Raw genomic sequence first — 27,761 nt, forward strand, 5'->3', positions numbered from 1 at the left:
GGTCCTTGCAATTCCGCTTCAAATCTATCCTTGAGGCTGGTGAATCGTCGACTGTAGTGGAGACAGTGAAATGCGTCCCGACTGTGGCCTGCAATGCAACGTGCTGAACGGAGGACCTGCCAGAGTTAATGAGGCAGAGAACAGCGGGACCTCAGCACAAGGTGTTCAATCACAGGCCATTACCACAGCCCCCGACCTCTGTTACTGCTTGCTCTTGTCAATAGCAATCCATAATAGGCTATAGTTTATCTATAGAGAGGGTGACTAAATGTAGGCGCCTGTATCCTAAAATGCCTGCATTCATTGTAGGTGTCTCAACGCGAGACCTCTCAAAGTCACCACAACATGATTTATGTTGGCTATATATGCCGCTTATCATTAAACGTCAAATAAAAAAACCTACCTATTTAACCATGCCTTTGATTAAGAGTGTTTAAAAAAAACAACTATTGTTATATTATTCAATTCACTCATTTAAACTATTTTCTATTTTATTAATCACTTATTTTATTGTATTTCTGTTCCATCATTTAATTCTATGTTTTGTTATTACTCCAGTATAAATGTTAAGCTGCTTTACTAACATTACTGTTATTATAGCTTTTAATAGTAATGTATTACATTCTTATGTTGTTATTGTCTTGCAGTTGTTGGTCTTAAATTGCTTCATTGTTTTTTCCTTTTCCGTTTTCACGGTCCAAATTTAATCCGTCATCACTTCGACCTGCGCTAACCGGCTAAGAAGGTGCTATCGAAAAAAAACTTTGAATGATTGGTATGAACTTATGAGCATTTCATCTCTCATAAACATTATTCATTTCGAGAACAAGCGCCAGTTTCCAAAACAAATCAGACTTCAAGTTCCACTAAAAAGCTTTCAACAATTGGTTGAAAGCTCTTGCAAAAAATTAAATAGAAAATAGTTCATGGTCTGCACAAAGTGACCTCTCTAGCAGCAAAATGTTCCTTTTTTAAAAATTCATATAAAGTGAAAATACCAATTAGATCAATTTATTCCCATTGGACTATTCTGGTTTTACACCACGGCTTCATCAACCAGTCACAACAACAGCCATCCAACTGCTGCATTGGAGGCTCTGCTAGCTGCCAGCGTCACCTCAAACACCCGTCACAACAGCCCTGCCTGTGTCTGCGGAGGAGGAGGGTGTGGGAAAAGAAAGCAGAGGTGATGCTCCCGCTGCTCTTTATCTCTGGCTAGACAACAAGTGTTTGTTGTTCCTCTCATCAGCAATCAGGCTTCATCCCACATCAGTTCACCGCCGTTCTGAAAAGGTCGCCAAGCACCTATTTTCTTTTGTATACCTCCGCCCCCCATGGGGTGTTACCGGAGAAATGTATCTTGTCATGAGTATAATTTACTCTCCAATGGATCTGAAAAGGTCCCCGATGAAAAATTATGGCGGGTCCCTGACTAACTGTCGTCTGGCGCGTCGCTGGCTTACAGGAGCACCTGCTGGGAACTGTTGCGATGAACGCCAACATTACAGTCATCAAACTATTCTCACTCAAACCCCCCACAACCAGCACCATCTTGCAAACAAATTCACCTGGACCTTGACCAATAACAACTGCTCCGGCAAAACAGACATTGACAACTTTGTTTTCCTTTCTTCTTTTTAGCTTTACAGCAAGCAAATGGCAAATTGAAGAGGAGTTCAATAGGTTCAAATCTTTCTCGCAGATGGTCACGTCGTCAAAATCGGTGATCATGACCCTGAAAGTAGAAAACGGAGCAACGGGTTTCATTTACAATGTGCTCCCAGGAGAACACTAAAGATAGCTTGCGCTGTAATGGGTATGCGTATTTTCTGCTAATTTCTAGCTTTCTGCAGCATGTGCGATTTCTCATTATATTTTAATCAAAATGGTTTCGGCAACTCTCACTTCTCACTGCCTCCTTAGCCATGGAAAAGCACTGTTTGACTTGCAGCATGTTCCAATGTCACTTCAGCAGATGATCTGGTGAACCAATTGTTTTTTAAACACGTGACAGAAAGATGGCCACAACATCAAATGCCCATGTACTACAATTTTAGAACTCTTTGGATTGACTGCAGTAAAGTTACCACATGCAGCTAGAATGAGGACTGACAACACAGAAATGAGGAAATAGGCATACTGTTAAGAGTAGTTTGCATAACGCATGTATTGCATCCACATTGCATCACTTCACACAACCTGGGCAAGTCATTCCCTGTTTGCCAAATGCAAACTGTTGCTAACGGTTTCATTTTAGGCAAGTAACCAGTCTTTTAGGGCTGAAATGATTCCTCTAGAAACTCAATTAATACAAAATAGTTAATGCTAATTATTTTGAACGCATCAAATCTGTGTTGAAATCTACAAGAGTAGAGCTATTTGGAGTTAGCATTTAGCTGTTAGCTGTCATCGGCTGGGTGGCCAGCACAGTACTGATTGGATAAATATCACGTTAATGGCTGACGTTAAATAGAGGTTACAGAGTTACATTATTCAAGATCTACTAAAGTGGATTGAGCAAATAACACACTAGCTTAAGCAACCTGTAATACATTTCATGGACCACATTTGTTTTTAACTATTGCTGCTTAATATTGCAAAAGTGTTATTAAATAACTCAATTAATTGAAAAAATAATTGGTAAAATACTTTATCACTGGCATGTCTACAAGCATTCTGTAAACATTAATACTTATACACTCAACATTATTATTCAGAGTGGATTTTTTCGTATTACTAAATCATATGGAACTGGGGCACACTGTACTATATCTTTGTAAGTTCATTGAAATGCAACAAAACAAGTCACTGAATGTTTTATACAGTAAACTATCTGGACAAAATGACATTAGCACACTGATTACCATAAATCCAGTAGTGACTGCTTTACTGAATAGAGATCAGCTCAAAGAGCTAACATTTATTTATACAGGAATACAAAAAAGAAATAAAATAAAATAAAAGGCAATCTCTCTATAAGGAAATTAAACAAACCGGCCCGGCTGTGCCTCGTTTTGTTCTGTCCCTGCCTCACAGTACCAGCGGGCAGTGATAATTCACGCCGGGCTCGCTGACATTGTAAGATGAACTGCTCCTCGCTAGATTAATGCCACCAGATGCCAGGCGAGATGCCATATTAATTACCCAGAGATAATGTCAGCACAACCATATGGCAGCTCAACTGGCCATTTAGTTGACAGGGAGAGGTCTTTATAGCAGTGCACATTTCCTCATCCGCACAACGTCACAGCCCTGCTTTATCCCTACTGTAGCACTTCACTGCTATTTATATTATAACTTGGATTGCTGCAGCAGGATGTTATGACGCATTAGATACTAATAAATTATAAGAGAGCTGTAACAGTACAATTACTTTGAACTATTAATGCAAAATTACGTGCAGGCCTCCGTCAAGGCCATTTTTATAAATTATTATTAATGCATGAATCTACCAGCTGATCCGGATCCACTCCAAACTTGAATGGGATCTTCTTTGACCCATGCTTCAGTCATGTTTTTCAAACAAACTGAACCGAAAACATGAACCCTCGGCGGAGGTAAATATTGTCCGTGTGTCTTGACATACAGTATCTGATTTCTCTGTTCCATAGAGCTCCATTGTTGTCCAAACAGACATGTTTATTCTCAGTTAAGTCCACATTCACCTGGAAACAGTCCCCAGCATTTGCACTATTTACTCCAGTTTAAGTAATGTTAGCTGAAAACTACAGTTTCCTTCCATTTAAGGAAATTACAAAAACTTGTTCAGCAATGAAACGGTATGTTTGTGAGCCATTTTTAAAGAATTACATCTTCAGTAGCAGCAAATGGGCTCGGGGCTGAGAGCCTTCGACGCGGAATTCAGGAAGCATTCAGAGAACACTGTTTAAAAGGGTTTTAAAGGACAAGACAAATATAACCTGTAAAAACACAGCACCTAAAATACCATGTCTTTGAGTTAGCCACATGTATGTAGAGAAAGGAACATCTGTATTCTTATAAACGCCTCTTAAAAAAAGCATCACATCCACCTGCAACGCCATTAAAAAGGAAGCTCAAACCCCTTCCCCCACTCTACTGCAGTGGATATAAATTCTGAAATGTCCGTGGAATTTATTTACCAGCATGTGTTTGCTTTTTCCCTTACCACCATGCTGACTGTAAAGATCATAAACGATGCAAGCTGGGAATTAATGTCAACGTGAGAAACCCCCACACAACCCCCGCAAAGCCCTTTAGCGTGATTTACAGTTGCACCGCCGGCCGCTTCTTGTTGTGGACTTGCGGATCATTTACAAAGACGGACCATGCTCGCCATCCAATCCACCCCGCCAGCCAGCCAGCCAGCCCTCCCTCCCCCCCAACATCCCCTTCACCCACCACCACCGGAGCACCCACCCACCCCACCCTCCAATCCCCACAAATCCGATTTAATCAGACAACTTGTGCAATGTGCCTCGGAGTAAGAAAAAGGATAATTAGTAAACAGAGGAGCTACTCGCCAGGCTTCATTGGCATTCGCACCGGGTTACTGTGTCGCATTTAAAATGCAGTCTGATGAAGTCTACAGAATCAAACCATTTATTACTCCTATTGAGGAGGCTTCGGGCTACTGGCAATTAAATTGGAATTAGCGCAGGGGAATGAGATACGGCAGATTCATACCAAGGAGAAGAGGGAGGTGAGGGAGGAAGGGAGGGAAAAGGAAACAGAGAGAGTTCTCTGTCCGGACCTGGCTCCGCTCTGCAGTGGGTCAAATTGGGAAGTGATTTGGTTTCTTTTACTTCAGTTTACTTCCTGCGTGACTTCAGTTATCATTTTTTGTAGAACCGAAACCCTCCATCCAGCCCCTAAATAGGCCAAGTGTTGCTATATCAACAACAAAAAAGACACACAGAAGTAAATGAGTAGGCTTTGAATGTCCATAGAATCTGAGGGCTTTAGCTTGGTAATGAGTATAAATATGCCGAATAAAAAAAAAAAACATGTGTGCTTTAGTCTTTGAGGAAGAGAGAGGGGAAACAAAGAGATGCCATTTGCTCTGCCACAGCCGACTGGGCACAGTGGAGATCGGCATGAAGAGAGTGCTGGTCCACTGGCAGAGGGAGGGAGAGATAGATAGATGGATGGATGGATGGATGAAGGAGGGGAGGGGGTGAGCTAAATGAAGTGGAAATGAGAGGGAACAGCTCCTGCACTACAGCTGGCTTCCCTAACTCTCAGCCAGCCTGGCTTGCTCTTCCTGTGCCAGGAGGGGCCCGGCTAGAAGGGGCCAGAGCGATGGATCTTTAATATGATCAGTGCGGTGGATCGAAAATACGGAAAGATGTGATAATGCAGGCTATAATCATGGACATAAACATGCCCGTGCTATTGAGCTGCATTATGGGAAATGTTGGATCAAAGAATTTTGGAGGTTGACCCACAACATCCAAAATTCTAATAGCCAAGATTTCTCAGCTTGGGCTGCTTGTATGAAATATAAAAATAAAGAAGTTATCTTTTAAATACAACATGCTTTGTATCATGCATTAGCACATTGCATGATATGCAATTAATATATCTATATTACAATGATATATGCAGTTGTAAGTACTGTGTATGCTTTTTAATGCTTATACAGAATGACAGAGTGCATATGTTTTCAGTTCTGTATGACAATATGTATTGTGAGCACCAATGTCACAAAGACTAATACCTGCACACTTAATAACGATAGCTAATAGAGCATCGCTGACTCAACGCTAAATTAAAAGGTAATAGTCATTGCAACTTTTCTGAAATCGAAAAAGCTAAATGAAATGTGCTTTTAGAGAGAACAAAAAAATAGTAAGTGAGATGATCATTATAAAGTGCGTGTCTGCGTGTGTGTTTGTGACCACATAAATGCACTCAAATGCTTCATTCTCAAGGTTAAATACTAAGATGTTGTTCAAGCGAAGTCCATTACCGCAGGAAACCAATGAAAATAAATGACATGATTCAGTAGGAGGTTCGAGTATCCCACGGAGAAATTTGCGCAGCTCGTTCATTTGTATCCCCAGTTTTCTGTAAATAAAATGCATAATTGTGTGTTTACAGATGAAGCACCACATTTGAGTGCAGTCTCATTTTTCTCTTTCACAGGAAATGGAGACATTTTCACTCTAAATATATCAGGGAATCTGCCGGCTGACGTAAATCCCTGTCACCGAGATTAATGATCTCGAACATGAAGAGAAAAAACAACAACCTCTCGGATCTCATTCTCAAAAAAACTGGGTACATCAATAAGGGCTTATACAAATGTAAACTGTAAATTCGCTAAAATATCTCAGCTTTGATAGCTTACGGCTGAAGGAAGAACATGTTTCAGACCTGAAGACTAATAGTCATTCTTTAGTTGAAGACATCTTTGTTGAGATGTGTGCCACATGGATTTAAAAAGTGCCATAAATGTCAGCTCACAAGTTAATCGCCAGAAAGATTTTTCACAGAAGAATGTATGTGCATTGAAAAAGCACCAGCTTTGACTTCCCATGTTTGCAGGTCATCAATTTCACAACAGATATTTCCATAATTCGTATGATTCTATTCAATTCTTCTTCCGTTCAACGGGGAAAATGATGGCTTCTTATGGTCATTTCCAAATATAAAAAGGTATTTATTTAAGTGATTTATTGATTTGTGGTGTGGGGTATAAGCAAATTCTTTTTCGGGACCAAAATAGTCCAGAATTTGTCTACTTTTCTCACACACTTTTTGTTGACTATAAACGTAGAACTTAATCTCAATTAAAGCTCCACAATCTTAAAGAAAGACACATTTAGGGTGATCTTTCGGCATTAAATGGAACATAATATTAATAAGTATGATCATCTTTCGGTGCCAAGACTTCTGCAATGTTTCTATCTGAGCACAGACCAGACAAACCTGATGCTGGCTTTACATAGGGCCATTTGATGTGGTTCTCCAACATTTTCCTTTGACAAACTGGAGAAGTTTCAGTTAAATCTTCAACTTCATGGCCAGATGCCACCAAATCCTACACGCGGCTCACCTTTGAAGTAAACGTTTATATAAAAAAAAAGTCTTTCTTAAAGTGACGTTTCCCAATCACAGGACACTTTCTATGTCAAATTCAAAAAAAGGAGTTTGTGGGCCAGACAGACTGGGATTGACTATCACAGCTCCAACCAAACCCTGTCAACCTCCCGTCACCCCCCACCTTTACCCCTCTGTCCTGCATTGGAATTCCAAATCTCTCCTTGCTTTCCCAGGATGTATTCTTCTCACTGGCCATCTGGACAGTGGGAGCAAACAATGTAAAAGGAAAAGGGGGCAGGGGGTTGGGGGGACGAGGTTGCAAACCCACATTAGTCACAGGCTCTTAGGTCCTTCGGCCCATACACACACAAAAAGGCTGAAGCCAAATGACCCCAGCTCCCCCTTACTGTGGCTGCTGACATCGTCTTTCCTGCTGGACAAAAGGCTTTTAGCACCTCACTCTACTGTCCTAACCACAACACACACACACACACACACCATCCTTTCTAACACAGACACGCTGGACAGGATGGGGTGTTTGTTTTGTTTTCTCAGACGGCTTGGGAAGAAGGGAAGGGCGGGAGAAAAACGCACCACGGACAAGAAGTGTTGGGGTTGATCTGACGTGTGCAAACTTAAAAAGAAGAGCAAATCATACGTGAATGCTCAAGGAAAAGCATAGCCAAATGGCTCCTGAATGATAAAGGTGTTCGGTACAATGGGGAAGGCATGCTATGTCGGTCGGCTTAATGTAGTTACCGTCGAGCTTTTGTTGGGTAGTGGCGAAGGACGAGTACATGGGCGGAGGTCCGACAGAAAAAAGTCACAGTACACGACAAGCCTCCATTGTTGTCGAGGTTTTGCATTTAACACACACAAACACACACTCAGGAGGCTTTTGCTCCAGAAGAAACGCCGCAAGAATAACGTGGAGAGCAAATGGAGTGCCTCTTCTTGGACTAAAAAACTGTCATCAAAATACCACGAGGAAGCGACGGGGCCTCAACATCTCAGACATCCAAAACATGAAAACAGAATGGATGGGGGAATGACACCCGAGTTCATCTCGACGAGATGCTGCACTAAAGAGCAACAGACTCTGTACGGAATTTGAAAAGCACTCCAATTGTGAACTTTATCCCTGCAAACCAAACATGTCAGTAAAATAAAAGCAAGGGATGTTGGCCACAAACACAACAGCAGTGCTTTCTAAGCTTCTATTCAGAGTCTGATTGCGACGGGGGGAAGTGAACAACAGATTGCACTCCAGATGAGAAATGTAGACCCTCAGACAGCCTTTGAGCCTGTGTAATAAGCGAGAAGAGAGAGATAAATTAGTAAGCAGGGAGCAGCAGTGAATAAAATAGTAATATAATCGTCAGCGAGTGATACTCAGGTTGCTGGTGAGGATTTAGAGGAACTTGGACAAATCTAGACATTTTTTAGACAGAAAATAATGAAATAGAAAATAGTAAAACTCCAGTAATTTAGGAGGTTGGTACACTACACTACGTACAAGGCTGTACAGACAATTAAGTCAGAACAAAAAAAGGTAAAGAGTGGGAGAAAAAGTTAAAAAAATAAAATAAAATCTCAAAGTTAATCAATAAAATCGGATGATCTAGAATTGAAGTCAGTTTTTTTTCTTATTTTTATTTTCTATTGAAAGTAAGACAGCTCAGGCAAAAACATTTTTTTTAACATGCACTCGTCAATCTTGAGATGTGGGGCTATTTTGCTTGAATACAAATAAATATTATTCCTAAAATTATTTTATTCCTTGAAAGATTCACATTTCTTTTTGTACATATATCCCAAATTCCCGCTCTTAAAACCTATGACTCTAATAGGCCAACAGCATGAAATGAGCATTTTGAAGCGGGTTTCATCCAGTGCTTCCAAATAACCACATATACGTATGAGAATAATGCTGCACTTGCATATTTAAACTTCCATTTTTAGACATTTTACAGTGGTTCCAGAGGACTGATCCTATATTTTACATATAGCTGGAAATTACCTGCCAACGCAAACGCTTCGTCAGTGCGGTCTTCCGTCAGCTGCAGCAACACGTTTAGTATTGTGTTTACTATAAAGGCAGAATATTGAAACGGTTGCAGTGTTTCCTCATCTGGTTTATTTCAAGGATGCCACGTTGGGTGTAGTGGAAACATTTCAGTAATTTGGACTGGTGATTCAAATAAAGTGGGAAAAAAGACTACATTTAATTAAATGTAATAAATTCAGGTAAGTCGATTAGAAACTGCAACAGGGGCGTGTTTTAAACACAAAAGTCTAAAACAAAACCAGAATAATTTTTAAAAGGCCCCATTTGAGTGAAATATCTGGCCGATACAATTTAGGATTACAGGTGTTACAAATGTGTTCAGGTGGGTTTACTGCATCCCAACGGAGACCAAATCAAAAAATCTAAGCAATTAAGAATATTCACTCATTTGTTCAGTTTGTGTGTTCATTTTCACCGAACAACACATTTATTTACATTAGCCTAAAGTGCTTTTAAAGCCATTTCCATAACGAGTGGTGACTGTATGCATTAAAGGGAAGTTCAGGCAGCTGTGACCTTGGAGCCAAACAGAGCGGCTGGCATGACTTGGTGGGTCGGAAGAAAAACCTTTATTTATAGATCAGCTGTGTGTCGATCAAACTGCATCAAGGGGGAAAACGGCAGCCGTATGAGAAGAGCAGGAGGAGGGAAAGTGTGTGTGAGTTGCTTTTTGAAGAACTAATACAGTGGTTTGCCTCAATCTCACTTAATTCCATTTAAAGGAAATTGATTTGGAGGTTGTGGGGAGTGCATGGGGGTCTCGTTCTCTCTGTCTCTGTCTGTGTGTGTGCAGCTGTTGCGCGATGATACACAATAATAAGGGGAACACTTTAATAATCCCTGCAGGAGGAAGTTGCTGAACGCAGCAACAAGTGGCGGGAAAAAATGGAAACATAAATATTAAAACAGAATATAAATAAGGAGTGCAGACAGGGTTATGAAGCATAAATACCTGCAACTGCTAGTAGCGGCACTGGAACATGCATGAGGACTACGGGAGGAGGATGGAATACAGGACTCTGTGCTGCAGAACAACTCCCACTCACTTCTATGCAAGTTTCATAAATACCTTGAATCTTTTTAATCTTACGAATCTCTTTTCAAATATTTAACATGCACTATATCAGTATATATTCAAAACATTTAAATAATTTATAACGGTGGCTCATCTTACAAAATTACTTTGTTATGACAGAGTGCAAGAAAAACATTGCATATTTTAACTTTCTTGTTATGTATTCCAAGTTCTCACCTAAAGTGTATTTATTCATGGTTAACTCCACCATCAGAGGTTTCAATTGTGATTTGTAACAGATGGATTTAAAAAATGTGAGTAACAGGATCCAACATCGTGTCTTAGATCATGAAGCTTCTGTGTGTGTTTTGTTCTTTCATGCTGTACATACATTATTGCTTTAATTACCTTTTAAATCCAGCTACATTTTCATCTTGTTCTTTTTTCTACAGCTTTCAACATTCTCATTATATCAGAAATATCATGGTAAAAATATTGCTTTGCTTTGAATGGTTTCAGAGTATATTGTCTTATGCTCTTTCTTCCATTCATATTTTGAATTGTGGCTTTAAATAAATTCCTATCTTCATCTTTTACACCAGGGAACTCCACTTATCACTATATCACTGGGCAGCTTGTAGATTTAGTCATCTTGCTGCGTGCATGCTAAGGGAAATGAGAGCAGAGGAGTTTCATGTATTCCTCATTTGTACAGGAAAGTCAAATGCAGGCGAGAAACTCAAAAAGCTTCTCAGACAGAAGGGGAGCACAGAGAATAAACTGGTGCTTTCAGAGCCAGGACTGTTAACAACCACCTGTATGCGCCCACCTGTGGTTTCTAAAATAGCTCACACAAAGAGCCGGTACCCAGGAGGAATTCAAACTAATCCTAAAATAATCGTTGAGAATTTTGGATTATATTCACTCAAAGCATACAGATGTATAACTCGTGTAGATTACTTTGCCTTCGCCATTAGCGACGACAGATTCGTGGTGCAATCCAAAATGATGCCATATTTCGTTGGGCCAAACTGAATATTTCCACTCCCAATGATCAAATTGAGATTCACGGAAGGCAGAAATGAAATCATTACTAAAAGACCATCAACTTAAGCCTCCATCTCGGGGGAGAAGTGAGAAGCCTGCTGCCCCAGATTGCCTAAAAATGCAGATAAGAAACGATCCTGCACCAGAAATTGGTCCTGCAGGACTATTACATGGGAGAGATTAGTGGAAGATAATCATATAATGACAACGATAGCACCGATCGCAATAAAACGACCCCATAAAGTCACCTCTGAATAAAGAACAGGCGATACAGATGAGTAGGAATAAAGCTGTAACGTGCTTGTGCAGGGCAGCATGTGCGAGGCAGCTGTGTGCAGGGCTCAGTGCGGCCTTTGGCCAGCAGGGGGCGCTCCTCTGTCTTCCCACACACTCACTGGTTCCCACTGGAGAGCCAGAGCAACAGGGAAGCGGAGAAGTCCTCATATGACCTTCCAGTTCACAGGAGTTTGCCTCCAGAAGAAGAAGGAAAAAAAGCCTCTTATATGGTGTATGGTAAGACTTAACAGCCTCTGTGTCCACTGCTGAGACAGTTAATGGCTGAGAATGGAGATTAGAAAGTAGTTTAGAGGGTCAGGTGTTTGTTACCGAGCAGTGGGGTCACCAAGGGTAAATTCTGTTTCACCGACATTCTGATCTAGCATGGGCACAGCCTGAGGAGTGAAGTCTTGTTAAATTAAAACACATCCCAACAGTCATCCTAACAAGAGACGAAACATTCAAACAGCCTGGAGGACCTTTTTTTTTTTTTTTTAAATCACAGATTATTCTGGAAATGAGTATCCTGAAACAAGATGCTGCATGACTGCCAAATAAAGAACTTCATCATGGAAAAAATAGAAACCCCCCCCCCAAAACATTTAAATGAAACACTGTTTTCACTCATTCTAACGGCAGTTTTATTAAAATGGGATTTTTAGGAGGACTAAATTGCTGGTTATTATTTTTTCTTTTCTAACTCTGTACAGTATATTCTAAAGGACAGGGTTCACAAAGGAAATCCTGCAACCAGGACACTCCTAAAGCCGAGTTAATGTAACGATAAAGGATGAGAATGGCTTTATCCTCCTGTTGTCTCAATGTTACCAAATTTCAAGAACAGACCAAAACCAATACTGCGTTAGTCCATCCCTTGATAAGGTCTTCCTCGTCATTTGTTCCTATTAAACACGTCCAACTTTTAAAAGGACTTTTAGCTTGATACATTTTTTTAGTATGTGGGATTGACTCTACAGTGAGTGAGTGTGTGTGAGTGTGTAAATAATTGGCTACACAGGCAATACTTATCTTTCGAAGCAGAAAGATTATGTGATGAGCCTTTAACTTGTTCCGTGAGAATCATTAAGAATCATTAAGGGACATTAAGACATTGTGAGATTTGTTCTTCTTCACGGAAAACAAAGTGCAACTTGTTGTTGACGTCTTCTTCCCACAGTGTCTTCCTTATCTCCTCATGCTGCCACTTTGTGTCTCCACCATCCTCTCTATATTTAGCCTCTTTTCCTCTACATCTGTCCCCAGGCCATATTTCTCAGTGGACAGAGACCAGAAAATTATAGTGTGGCGTGGGAGGGAGAGACCACTAGCTATGTTGTAACCCGGGACTTGCTGCTATAAATCCATCACTTCTTTTTTGTTTGGTGATGGCAGGGAGGGGGAAGAGGGGTCCCACCTTGACCCCATCGCTTCCTCAGTACATCTGGTCTGCAAACAAGCGGACACACACACACACACACACACACACCAGACACAAATCCACTCTCCTGCTCACACACTTTGGTGGACAGCAGAACTAACTCTCATACATGTGACTGAGCCACAATGGGCTGATCTATACGTGGAGACAAAACAGCCCCATCCAATTTCATTGAATGAGCACGAAATCTGGAAACACTGATCTTGTGTTCTTGACGGAAACAACGTGAACGCTAAATTCATCCATCACTAATTAGATAATGTACATCTGACACTGAGCCCTCAACTTAAACTGCTCACACTGACACCTGTTTTAAGTACTTCCTGCTTTGTGTAATGTCTCTTGCAGTAAAAGAGTAAGTCAATTAAAGTAGAATGTCACATGGATGCCAAGAATATTTAGTTTGTAGTTGAAGACATTCCAAAACAGAGAAGACCAAATGAAGGACTCCAAATTAAGAAATACAACAAAAAAAGAAAAAGGAGGAAGAGACATAATATTACCAAGAGGAATATTGTTCTCCAAATAAATCGCAGTGGCTTCCTTGATTTTTACAGATGATGACAAACCCTTCATTGAACTATGTTGAAAGAAATTGAATAGACACATACATCCATGATCGCTGGACAATATGTATCAATAGAGACCTTTAAAAAAAAGGAAATCGAAAGCATGCCAAAGCAGATTTATTGACTTATTGTAATGCTTTTAAAAGGCCTTGAAACAAGTCACACTGCGTTGTGTTTTATTTTGATTAATGGTTGCACCTCAGATGAAAGGTTGCATTTCACTCATTCATTTCTTCTGCCTGTATCTGTCTTCATCTTCATTGATTTCAGAGCTGCTGCTGTAGACTGGTCCCAGTTATCCCTCTGAAGAGCGGTATTCAAAGTGAGCTCTTTAAAGTTTCAACAAAACCCACTTCTTTACATATCCTCCAATGGAGATCCAGATTTGTATAAAAATACCCTCCAAGTAGATATTGGCGAGAAACAATGGCTATGGTCGTCACTGAGTCAAAGAGCTGCATTTTGGGATGGTTAAAGACGGACTTTCGCCTCTTTTTTTCTCTTTTCCCTCCATTTCTACCCTGTATAAGATTCCTGGCCTTTCACCTGACCCCAGGCCTTAGCCATGGGTGTTGGGGGGGAGCTGGTTGATTGCAGCGGTGGGGGTTAAAGTGTAATCCTGGTCCTGTGACCACAAAGGCTTGGCCCTCAGGGGCCAAGGACCAGCCACATTTTCCGAATTGCAATGTTATCCCTCAGCAAACCCTGGTTATTAAGGATGTCCATGAAGCCCAAATCTTCCCTCGATCGGTTATGTTTTAAAGTTTGTTTTCTTGATTGTGAAACTCCAACTTTCTAGAGTGCAGTTTGAGAACTTGTCAAAAGCACCAGAAAGAGCTTTGTTTTCATTATGTCAGTGCCTCAGTCCAACCAGTCTCTCATCAATCTATTAACAAGAGTAAATGCCACATAGCATCATTACAACAGACACATATTTTAAACCATTGAGATGCTGATATCTGGCTGCTAGTGTACCGCTAATTGCTTGCTTAAGTAATCCATTAAGGAGTGTTTCTACAACAGCTTGCATGCCCCATTATCATTAGTTTTATTCTGAGGAAACCTTAACAAACCCTTTTTAACAGCACTGTGGCTTGGCCCTAAGCGCCTCTTTGCATTTAAACCTAAAGAATTCTTATTCTTTTTTTAAAAAAGGAGCAACTTCAGAAGATAGAGAGAACTGAAGCGCGTGAGAGAAAAGGTTTAATTGACGCCTCCCCCATTTTCCCATGGTGAAGACCAGAGGGAGGAGGGACTGGGAGAGAAGAGGAGGGTGTGTGGTGGTGTGTGTGGTGTGTGTGTGTGTGTCACACTACTCTCCTGGTGTTGCGACTGTACAAAAGGAAGCAGATTTGCAGAGGAGGTGACCCCTAACCTCTAAAGCTGCAGAAAGGGTTCTTGGTGGCCCCAGCACCACCCAATCAATCACCTCCCAGAGCCTGCTGGTCAGTCGGACTGTAAGGGGACACCACAGTCGGACCAGTGGACCCTCCCCCAAACATTCCTTGGTCGCACTTTAAGGGGGGGGAATGAAAAGCCGAGCTGGTCAAGATTTCTTTAAGTAAAAAAATATACTTGTTCCATTGAGTCAAACTCCTTCACGTAATCCTCTTTCGGACAAATTAAATTCTGGTGTCAGGACTCTGTCTCCACTAATCTAAAATTGTCAGTAAACAAGCGCTCCATCCACTGGGATCTAGAAGTGCCAAAAATACTTCAACACATTCACCATGGCGACCTGCAGTCAAAGCTCACTCTTTTCCTTTTCACCGATTCTCAAAAAATAGTGAAAACATTTGCAATGATTTTAAAAAGAAATGTTGAATTTCCTGCCGCCAACAAACCGACCGCTGCTTGCTCTGAACAAGCTCCGTTTCATGACACAAACATTTCACACGTTTATTTAGACTGAATACCACTCATTTCCATATTGAAAATAAATACTGATGCACTTTTTTTAAACATGATTCAATATAATTGTCCAAATGTGGACTAGTTTCATTCATAATTTAATTATTTTGTTCATTATAATGGCAAGAGGGAATTTAACTCAAGCAAACCCAATAATAAAAACAGATTTTTGATCATTAATGTGTAGAAATATAAATAATCTTCAATCTGTCAATATGAGATAAGTGTAAATATAGAGTGATATTGTAGCCTCATTACTTAGTTTAATTCACTAAGAGGTATATAATGGACTTATGGAAATATTAGAGATATTCATCTAACCAGTTAAAGAAGACTGGTCATTTTCTTACGATGTAAAAGATGGTCAGTGTAAAGTGAACAGCTGGCTGCCAACCTACGAGTGTGTTGCAGACTCCACAGAGACTTTTGGCATTTTTGCTTATGAATAAATACATAATTAAATGCTAAATTAATTTTCAAGAGACTATTTAAATATTACGAGCTCAGGGAGCAGGAACGAAGGGTGGCAAGGTGCAAAGTGATCAGTGACCTACTGGTATCACTGGGGAAGTGTGTTTGATGCTCTTAAATAAGTCTCTGCCTTTGCACAACTTTTGAAAACACAGGTATTGGTATTCAACAGTAACTCACTGTATATTTCATTCAATAATAGACAATATTTAACTTTCATCTGCTTCAGTCGGGATTCTCAGACTGCCGTTTAGAAATGATGATGGGAAAACTGACACGCTCTGTACTTAATTCTCGCCAAGGCTCGCACCATCTTTTGTTTAGTGAATTTGAAAACCAAAACCAAAAAAGTGACTCAAGCTTTTTGGATCCTCCAGGAATCTTTAGCCTCAAATCACAGGCAAGTCAGACTGTGAACGAGGGCTTTACTGTGGGATAACCAGTTGAAGACAATAATTATAAATGACCCGTTAGCAAAGATGACACCGATGGCCGTCATCACACCACACACTACTTTTTTTTTTGTCTCCCCCTACTAGTTAGTTTTGTTTTGATATTTAAATAGCAAGTCACATGTCAACGGCGCTTTGTTCGCCAAAGGACATTTTACTTGTGTTTTATTCAATAGAAGTTTCTGGTTCTTTGAAAAGCATCGTTTCATGACCCCAGCTTTCAGACAACCTGAAACACGTCTGTTTACGGCAGCTGCACGCAGGAATGGCCTGAGATACTTTGCAGGTCATTACATCTGTTGTACAACATGGGACGCTGAAATCTACAGCAACCACGATCAATGCATTGTCAATCATGGCAGCAATAATTTATGGAAAAGAATGGCGTCTAATCAGTTGAACGCCACACCTCTCGTGCAAAGGACTAATTTTTTCAACGAACAAATCATGAGAAAGTTTAATAACTCGGTCATAAAAGACATGTGTGCGTGTACTCTTTCCATGAAGAAATTAACACTCAGAGGATGCTTGTTTATATATATATATATATATATATATATATATATATATTTTGTTCCCTTGCTGAGCTTATCTAGCATTTTTTATGGCTGGTTGCAAAAGGCCAGACCAGGTGCCATCTATCAAAACAATGTGCTCTCAGGGGGAAACCTGCCATTAGCTGATAAGAGTCTGCCCTCCGTGGGTGTAATGGGTCCCACTTGAGATTCTTTTCGTATTGTCCTAGCAGCCCATCTCCAAGTCAAACTCAACCCAGTGACTGCTCTGTGTGTCACTCCTCTCCGTCTAAAAGTACAGCAACCGCTTCACACCACCGCACGGTCTTCAACAGCCAAATGCAGCCGGGCCAGCTCGAGTGAGAGACTTCATTCCCTCTCGGCCAAGTAATGACATCAAAGGGAACTTATTGAGCATGTCCCTCTTCTGCAACAAGCACAACGGGACATACTTTAAGAATATTCAGTAATAATGTTGTTGTGGTATTATTATTATGAAATCGCATAAGTCACAGAAAATTCCTTTTGTTAAATACTGGAACTGGAGTTTTTTTCTTACCTCCCAGTCAGCCACTGACTTACAAATGCATTGCCATACGATAATAATTTCAGTTGCAAACAGACATGAGTTATTGTGCACAGTAATGAACTATCTTATTATTATTATTATTATTATCTTGGGAATATTTACAAGATGATTTTCATTCCGTACTAAAATCAATCTGCAAACTAATTGCTGCCTGGGAGGAAGAAGAAGAAAAAAAACGTTTACTGGATTCAAAAAGGTGCAGCGTGTTGCAAGCAAGTATTTGTAGCTAATGGGCTGAAACATGCAAAGAGATGGTGGATCATTCAGGGTTGACTTTATGTTTAACACAACCCCTAAAGATAATTATTGTACAATAGCCTAAAGAACACCGAAGCCTGTTTTTAAATGGTTTAGTAAAATGTGAAGTAAACTGTAAAGAAGCTAAAAACATGCAAAACCCAGAGGGTAACATGTTCCACTGGGAAAGAAAATCTGGCATGCATCCATGTTTCTCTCCTGGTTTTCCTGAAATAAACAACTAGAACACACACATTGTAATTAAGATCTACCAGTGTGGACATTTCTATTTAACTTTAAGTGTAATGTTGCATATATTTGTTCATATGGGGGGTTGTTTCAAAACCATTGGACAACACACGCCAACACGTTTCCTTAGTGTTGGCGGGTAAGCAGTTAATTTCTTTTACCGACGGATGAAGGGAGCTCATCAATTGGGAGCCGAATTCACATCCAAATGGAACGATAATTTATTAGGTTTGAATGTCATTTTCATAATTGGGATAGTCCAGGATCTCTCGTTTCATCTTAATCCTTTTCTCCTGCCTCAAGACAGAGCAACATACAGGAATCCGTCTCCCTCGGATGAGCATAGCTATCCGGTTTTAGAAGGGAGCAGCAGCAGTGACTTAGAAAGAGGGAACCCCTTTCTTCCCGCTGAGGCAGTTCTCTCCATCGAAGCGGTCTATGGGAAGGCTGCCAAAATCACCCATCAAAGATTGACGAGGGTTAAGCTCCCATAATCAATATGACACTGCTAAGTGCCCTTTGATTGAGCTGCACGAAGTGGAAAAGGACATTTTCTGTGTGCCCGGCTGCTCTTGCCACCAAGAAATGCAGCATTTGTCCAAAGCTAAACGGTCTTCTGAATGTCATTGTCACAGGTACATTAACTTTTATACGAGTCTGAGAGACAGACTTGGAGTGAGGATGAACGGCTATTTTCATTAGCGTGGCTGCTCGGTGCCATTAAAAGGGGTGCCGTCAGACGTGCAGGGGCAGAAAAGGTTTGCAGAGCGCTGCACGCCGAGCAAAGGCTGGAGATTTGGAGTCCTTCTCTTCGGGTGTACTGCGAGGAGCAGGAGTGGTGAAGGGGAGTGGCTGCATTTGACGGTGTGAAACCTCATGTCACTAGGCAACTGGATCTGATGGCTCCTTTGTTTGGGGTGAAAGGTTGGAAGCACTCGTACTAATCTCCTTGCTTCACAATTAAGGAACACAGGAGAGCTGCTCGAACCTCTTCCCGCTCTCAAACAACAACAACAACAAAAAGAAAAGGATTGAAAGCCTCCCCTATTGTCCCTCCCCCTTAGTCCCCGCTCATCCCCCTCTCTCGTTCCACGCTAATCGAAAGGTATTTGCACTGTAAATTAAAAGGGCCCTCGCGCGTTGCTGTTTTAACACCGACGCGCTTTCCTAAGATGTCCACAAACAGCTCCAATCTAATTACAGAGGGAGATTTACTTCAAATAACACTGTGGACAAAAGAACCCTGGCTATTGTTGACATGGGGCCAGTGTTCCACGTCTCTTTCTCTCTTTCCCTCTCTTGGGCAAGTCCCTTTATATTCAAAGTCCCCGCCTTGCTAAGGTTAAAATGTGATGGGGTATCTGAAAGAGGCCTTTTTATTCCCCGGATGGCGAAGGCCTTCGTGGGTTTGCACCAGTCTGTCTCTTTCCTTATCTTTCCCTTCTTCTTCTTTTTTTCTTTTACCAGGCAGATCTTGAACAAAGCCGCAGCGGCCGACATGCAAATGCAACGGGGGAAGAATAGCGGCGTCTAAGGATTTGAGATTGTCCGACAACGGGACGTGCTCACCGGGGTTGCATTGTGATGTGCGTCCCGAGACACATCCTCGGGGTCGGAACAGGGAGGCAGGGGATGCTGGATATTGGCTGGCCAGATTTGCAGTGTGTCCTGCTGACTTCCATTTTATGGCCCGTGAATTGCAGAGCCCTCTGGGAGTCTATAATCCGCCCTCCCCTCCCCATTGCTCACACCACACCATTTTATTGGTCTCTCTGGATGTGTGGCTGCTGTCCCTGGTTTACAATGATCCACCCATGTGGGGCTTCTCCTGCAGCCAGACTGTTGCACCAGTACGAACATCCCAATGTTTCTACTGGATCCCACCCACCTATTTCCCCCTTATAAGACTACCTCCCTCTCTGACATGCTGTTGTCCCATGGTTTCCTGTGGAGATGCATCAATGCGACTGTGCCCACCTTGACACTAAGCCCAGGCACTGAGGCTCTGCAGTGCAGAGGCCCAGTTGGGTATTTCTCAATGAATGAAGCTGGGTGCAAAGGAACGTAGCAGTGCCAACTCTCATTCACGAATTTTATCTCATTTACACACAAACCACACTCTCTTTATTCACATAGGACGCTGTGCATAACACTTATGGCCGTAGCGGATGATTACTACAGGGTGTCGGTCGCACTGAGGCCATGCACAGTATCCATCAGCCAAACGGAGGATCTTCCTGCGCCTGGAAAAACTCATTTAGATCTTATCTGGGGAAAAATGTGTTTGCTCAGGGAGAGGGAGGTTAGTAGCAGGAGAAGGGACTGTAGTCTAGCGAGTGCCGCTTGATTTAATTTAGCCACCGATAGTGTCTCTGACCACTTGTACTCTTCGCATTTTGGAAGGTGAGTGAGAGTGAGTGCCAAGGAGGGGGAGATGGAGGGAGGCCCAGAGAAAGAGGTATTTGTTTAAAGAGATGGAGGAGTGAGAAACGGTGGAGTTTTAAATGATCATGTTACAACCATTCCAACAGTAAATATATATTACATAGTAGAACAACCTGTGACAATACAGAGACAACATGTAAGCTGAGACCATCCTCAGTCATTGATCCCAAAGAAATCTTATTTCCTATGATATAATGCTGCTATTGTCAACAACATTATATCGATCGGCTGACATTTTGATCACCAATAATTTTAGAAGTATCCAGCAAACAAAATGTATATTGAGTCCTTGTTCCTTGTATTCCCACCCCCATGAAGGGTTGGGTGTGATCTAGGTTTAAAATGGACCATAACTATGTACTCTGTGGTGTTTTGTTCGTTTGTTTGGCAGAAACAGAAGAAAAAGCTCATTTCGCGTCTCTGTATGCGTTGGCTTTGGCAAGGTGAACGTGGCCCCCCCGATACCAGCTGTGACCCAGAATGCTTTGTGTGAGTTCTCCGGCGTGCCCGGCACAGACAGACAGAAAGACAATCTGCCTCCGACCATGGACAACTTAACTCAATTATGAGTGCTATAATGAAACGACGAGCGTTAGCCTGTTGCTAATCAACATTTTGACTCGCCAGCTGACACCGACAGGAAAAGCAACACATTGTGATCAAAAGTCATATTACTGATGCACATCGGGTCTTCAGCAATGAGCTGCATTGAGCTCAAATGTCTCATAAACATGGTTATTTTTTCATCTTTTTATGGTCATCATCTCATTCATTTAGAGTTGGGAGTGAGCCATAGGGTGAATCACATTCACAGGGTCCAGGTATGTTCCTTTGTGTGTGTGTGTGTGTGTGTGTGTGTGTGTGTGTGTGTGTTTCAGCAACACGTATGCTTTGCTTATCGCCACCCTAATGCTCACTGACAACTTAATAACATCACAATTAACTAAATGCTAAACAGATGCCAGTGCCGGACTAATGTGATTGAGACAATTTGCACTTTTGACGTGAACCCTGTGTAGCGCTGCCATTGGCCTAATTTGCTTGAGTGACATGACTGGACTGTGTGTGCTTTGTGTGTGCTTTGTGTGTGTTTGTATTTGAGGTAACTGATTGCCATGCCATCGGACAACAATTTACAAGGAAGACAAAGACGAGGGAGAAAAGGGGTAATGTAACTATTTTTTTCTGTCCATCATTACCTTGTTGGACCCCCCAACCCTCTCCTCTTTCTCTTTTGCTTTTTCTGTCTCTCCTCTTATCCTCCCTCCCATTCTCTCTGCAGCCAAACTATTTCTGGCTTGAGAAAAGAAAGTGTTTACTCTGCGGCAGAGGCCTGCTGGAATCACGCTGTGTTCCCACTGGTTAAACCCACTATTGCCACTCCATGGCATATTTGCATATTTTCCCTGTATTACAAGACTTTAAAAAAAAAGAACAGAGGTAGATAAAGAGAGAAAAAAAGAGAAAGGAGTACAAGAGCTGCCTCCCCTTCCTATTATACGTGGATTTTCTCTGGTACTGCCATGTGTGTATGTGTGTGTGAGTGTGTGTACATGAAGACGATTCTTGTATAAACAGGAACACCAGGAACCGCCGGACAACAAATTCTTCCAAGGTCTGCGGACTCTGAAACTCATTCCTGATCGGGTCACATGGGAGATGCGGTTCCTGTCGTTTCCACTTTACGAATCATGTTGAATAAGAGGCAACTGCTCTGAATGTGGCCTTCGTTTGACAGGTGAATGTACACATTTCAATGAAAATTCAAAAGTGTGCACTTGTGGATACACACTCCAGATTGGCATTTAAAGAGCTTGCAGAGCCTGTAAGATACATTAATCACTGGTAGTGAAATCTGCATTTGTTTAAATCACCAGCCAGACTAAAAAACAAACCACAAGAAAGTCATTTAACTTCAATTTATTGCTCACTTTCTTTGCTTGTGAGCCACCGTCTCTTTGAACATATACTGACCTTTTGCTTCTTCTGCACCAAGCTACAGTTTAATTAAGTGGAATGTGAATGTGGGGGGCTTTACCAATAAAATACAAGAGCTATAAATTATGGCGGGGACCAAAACAATCTAATGAAAGAAAGAAATGAAAATCGCTGGCAGAATGATAGAGATAAAAGGCAGAATGAGAAAAACTGCAGCTCAGAGCTCAGAAGTGTCTTGTATAGCCCGACGGGGAGAGGCTTTACTGGAAATGCAAATTGGAAATGACACATTGGAGTTGGCCGTGTTTAAATGAGCATAACAGTTTCCCAATAAGACATTATGGAGTGGGACGAAATCCACATTAAAACAGTGAAGAGCTGATATCGCCGAGAGGAAATGTCAGCCGTACCGAACAACAACAGCTTTTCTTTTAGAAAGTGGACTTCTATTTAAGTGACTGGTCTTTACTAACAAAATGTTTGAGGATGTATAATACAGAAAGCATTTTTGATTATCCATATCAAACAACAACCAACACCTTAAACCAGGGGTGTCAAACTCATTTTCACCGTGGGCCACATCAGTCTCATGGATGCCCTCAAAGGGCCGGTTGAACTGTAACATTATAAATATATATAATGTATAATTGTAACTACTCCCACGCATATTGTTCAATAACTGTCTTTGCATTTGATTTTTGTTTTTTCGAGTGTAAAAATATTGTACATGCATTTAAAAAAATGTAAAAATATATATGACATTTCTATAACATGAATCTATTTAATTTAATTATATTTATTATAACCCACATTACAAAACTCAAGAAATAGTGAGCAGCATGTGATCGATGTGGTCTGGGGAAGTGGTTCTCAACTGGTCTGGGTCAGTTGTTATCCACTGGTCTGGGGCAGTGGTTCTCAACTGGTCTCGGAAGTGGTTATCCACTGGTCTGGGGAAGATGCTACACGCGACATTACTGACGTCATGCTGTTGAAACAGAAACTACAGAGGATAAGTTGATCGTCTGGAAGTGACCGTCATCCAGACGCAGTTCCTGGTGAAGCTGTCTACGGATAATATTATATATAATATATCATATTAATATTATGAACCCAAACACGAGGGCTTGATGGTCCAACGTTTATGGGACTTGCACAACACGTACAAATAGTGGTTATTTCTTCCATGGTGGACGGCGGAAACAAACTGTTTTCATGGTGATAAGCCACGCACCCTCTCCGGTGCTTCTCGCGCGAAAGATCACAAACAGTCTGGTGAGTAAACTAACGCGAGTAAACTTACACGAGTAAATAAAGCAATGAGTTTGACACCTGTGCCTTAAATTGTCCTGCTCATGTCAACGGGTCAGCTCACATCATGAGTTAGAGCACTAATCAAAAAATAAAAAATAAAAAAATCAGAAGAAATCTCATGTCCACATCTATTTTACTTTGTAAGTGGATTGCCTACCAAACCTCAACATTGTATTTTGTTTATACATTCATTCATTAATACATTGGATGAATGCCTTTCAGGCTGCAATAGGCTGTTACATTCTGCTTCCTGCCAGTCACCTGACATCCACATGATGAAATGGAGGTCTCCACCAAGAAATCCCAAAAAGCACGGTGCTTTACATGCTTTGCTTGCCTGGAAGGCTGCAATCACTAGCGAACGCGAGGACTTAAAACAAATGGTCCAAGTCTCAGTGCATACATTGCTTAACAACTGAAGGACATGGGACAGCGACACTAATAAATGGGCTACAAATCGTAATGAGAGCAGTGTTTTTTGTTTAAGAATGGGCGCTCCATGAAAGCCAGACAGACTGTGCTCTCTGCTTGCGAAAGCCCTGAGGCAAATCCCAGTTTAGAGAGATTGTGGGACTGATGCTTTGCCATCCAATTTGGGAAAATAAATGAAAAAAAATTGCCGTCTGTAGATGCAAAGCGACTCACAAGTGACTTCGGCTCTTGAATACAGGCATTCCTGTATTTACTTGTGCTTGTTGTTTGCCACAGATGGCGGTAGTTTGCAGTCTGCCCACACACCCCGTGCAAAAGAGCTCGTCTGATAGGAATAACGACGGCTTCAAGAATGCCTCAGCGGCCTCCAAACCATCCCATGGTTTTGGATGAACACTCACTATATGTCCCACCTAGAGTTGGAAGGCTGTTGAATAACATAGAGAGGTGTGAGCTAAACCAAGAGACGCCCCGTTTAAAAGCAAGAGCGGACAGGCAAACTGAGAAAGAGACAGTGGTTGAGTCAGACTGCAGCTGAACACTCCAACAGAGGAGATGCCACAATAGCTCCCATTCAAAGCAGCAAGAAACAGCCACAGTTTCAGAGGCCAAATATTGTCAACAGAGAACATTAGCAAAGGGATGAAACGCTGCCAAGAGGCAGGCGGAGATCAAATCTGGCTTTGATGGCCAACAGTAACCCCATGTTTCCACCACCCGCCCTCTCTGATGTTTTGCGTCATGGGTACTGTACACACAGACATTTTCTGTATAAATAAATCCATGTTTGTTAAGCTTTCTAGCTCAGACTGATTTAACACAGCACTGTCCAGTGGAGCTGCTTTTGAATCAGATGTAGTTTTGTTGTAGGCTTACATTTTCTAGACACATAATTAGGGTCATATCTAAAAAAAAAGAATATCAGTCTAAAACCCTGCTATCACAACCCACTGAGAGCATGGATGTAGGATATAAAAGGACTAAAAATAGGAAAGTGCACATATAATATTTCTGAAAATGTCTTTGCAATCTTCCCATTATATTCTACTACTGTATATTAGTATCCTGTGTGATGTTGACATCTTAGCCTGATGGTAGTGCCAGAGGAATAGCATGCATTACATCAAGGCCTTAATTCTCTGGGGTGCATAGACGGTTTCACTAACTTCTGACTGGCACACTATTTAGAGATTTGTTGCGTCAGGGTAGGTCACCAAATAAATTAGGAATCAATCTGGGGGCAGATGAAAATCAATAGCAAGTAGCTAAAATACGTTATTCTGAAGAAACATGACAGAAATACTGAGTTACATGGGAGAAAGTAAATTGGTTAGGTCCAAAAACCCCTCCTCAGGGCTACGATGCATGTCAAAATGGGGAACAAATTATCTATGACCCACAGTTCCGACTTCCAAAATGTGATATTCAAAAGAGATTTCCTAGCAAGCCATGGCTGAAGAGATTGGCCCGTCAGCTGGGAAATTAACTGAATGGATACGAAATCGACTCCTCCAGTAAAACCAGGACGGTACTTTAGATGTCACATATTACCGTATTTTTTGCACTATAGGGCGCACTTAAAAGCCTTTAATTTTCTCAAAAAACGACAGTGCGCCTTATAATCCGAAGCGCCGTATATATGGATTAATTCTGGTTTTGCTTACTGACCTCTAAGCGATTTTGTGTGGTACAAGGCGCTCACGGCGCTAAGTCAAAATGTTTTAGTACGACTTTGGTAAACTACAAAGCCGCACCGCTTGCAGCATTACGGCTACCGTAGCCAGGAACGTCGCGGAGTAATACATACTGTAGCGACCCTGGGTCAGGAACGCTACGAGACGTAGATGGCTTATAGGGTGTTTATTCAAGGAACATAGAACAAGCTACTGTTGGCGTAGCCTACGCCAAAACGACAACAAACCGCCGTGAAACCTCAAAACCAGCTTCACGTCTGCTCCGGGTCATAGCTCCGATCCGAACCCGCGGAACACAACAACACACACACAACAACATCACTCGCTGTCCAATCACAGACACGCCTCACAGCTACCAGCTCGTGAGACGTTCAGTTACATCCGGACATAACATTTCCCTCAGTCCGTTACAATACTGTGCTTCACCATAATATTACAGTGTGTGTAAAAGGATCCCAAAATACAACTGAATAAGGTTGGTAGTTATTGTGAATACGCTCATTAACGTTTGAATAATGTTGAGAATTATTGTGAACGCGTTTAATAAAGTTTGATCGACTGACTTATCTGACTGTTTTTTTTCCGCTTAATGCGCCTTATAGTCCGGTGCGCTTTATATATGAAAAAAGATCGAAAATAGACCATTCATTGACAGTGCGCCTTATAATCCAGTGCGCCCTATAGTGCGGAAAATACGGGTACACTTCATATTCTGATGACGTGCTGCATCAAAGCCATTTTGACAAAATAATATCGAGTCTCTGCAAGGTTAAACGTGTGAGACACAGAGAGGGAGTTGTTTGTTTACCTCTTTCAATCTCGTCTCATCACTCACTCTTTCTGCTGCAAAGAGACCAACCAGCTAAATGCGGTAAACCTTCAGCTCCCTATTGATTTTGTCAATGTAGTGTAAGGCAATCAGTGAGTCCAATATTGGGGGATGTTATAATATAGGTGTACAGTAGCTTAAAGTGCATAGAGACTGAGGATCTGAGAATCATATGCTGCAGTGAAAGTGCCCTGTCATATTTCGCCAGAACCCTTTTTTCAGATTGATCCCTCCGAAGGGCTCAACACATGGATGATTACGATACTATTACTGCTGCGCCAGTTGTCTGGCAGTAAGACATGTCTGGCCCTGGCTGCGTTCACCGTCCCCCCCACCCCCAACCACTACCATTCGTTCCAGACTGGAATGCCTATATTTAGAGTGCTCTTTTCCGCTGTTATGGCTGTTGGATCATTAGCCTCATTTAACCTTTCTCTACCTCCATAGAGCTGATTGGCTGAGGGCAAGCCCCTCAGGAGTAACCCCTCATATCCAGACTACACTGCCCCACCTTCCCTTCTCAAATGTTGGGGAGGGGGCGGGGGCGGGGGGCAGGCATGAGGGGATGCAATGAATAAGTGGAGTCACGCAATGGGAGCTGCTACTGGGAGCCTAAAAGGTCACGGCTTTAGATGAAGGACACAACACAAGATGATGATAATGATGATGATGTGTGGCTATTTTGGCGATAAGGTTCTGGCTTGAATGTGCCCTCTCCCCCCTCCCCGATCCAATTTTGGTTGACATGGAGGAGCTAAAGAATGGCTATGTGGATCAATTAGTGGTTGCCCCCATGACCTTTCCTCTAATAGACCAAAGTAAAAAAAAATGTTTAAAAAGAAAATCTAAATCTGCTAGGCGATAGGGCCATGGGGGTTATCATGTTCATGCTTCGCAGAGGATGAACAGTTTTCATTTTGGACACACAAATTGGTCTTTTCTCCAGGGTCCTACACTCTTAAAAAAAGATCACAAACTAACAGGCACTGCCATTAGATTTTCTGTGGACATATTCATGCTCGCCAGAGGATGAATCCTATTGAACTCAAGAGATCCTGTGGCTTTTCCTCTGGCACTACGCTTAAAGCAGAATTTCCACTCATTGTATAGTAAAATGGAACAGACTGTTTATCAAAATGTTGTACTAACACTGCTTAAGCATTACAATACTGTAATAAATACTTCACAATACAATTAAATTTTACAGAATATTCCAGTGCCATACTAACAATACCAAGTCTAAACT

At 41.6% G+C, this 27,761-nt stretch overlaps 1 protein-coding gene across 2 annotated transcripts in view; it reads right to left on the minus strand.

Moving 5' to 3' along the window:
* zbtb16a (zinc finger and BTB domain containing 16a) overlaps window positions 1-27,761 on the minus strand; it is a 143,566-nt gene that overhangs the window by 25,504 nt on the left and 90,301 nt on the right. The window lies entirely within an intron of this gene.

This window comes from Pseudoliparis swirei, chromosome 3, assembly GCF_029220125.1.
Source record: "Pseudoliparis swirei isolate HS2019 ecotype Mariana Trench chromosome 3, NWPU_hadal_v1, whole genome shotgun sequence".
NCBI lineage: Eukaryota > Metazoa > Chordata > Actinopteri > Perciformes > Liparidae > Pseudoliparis > Pseudoliparis swirei.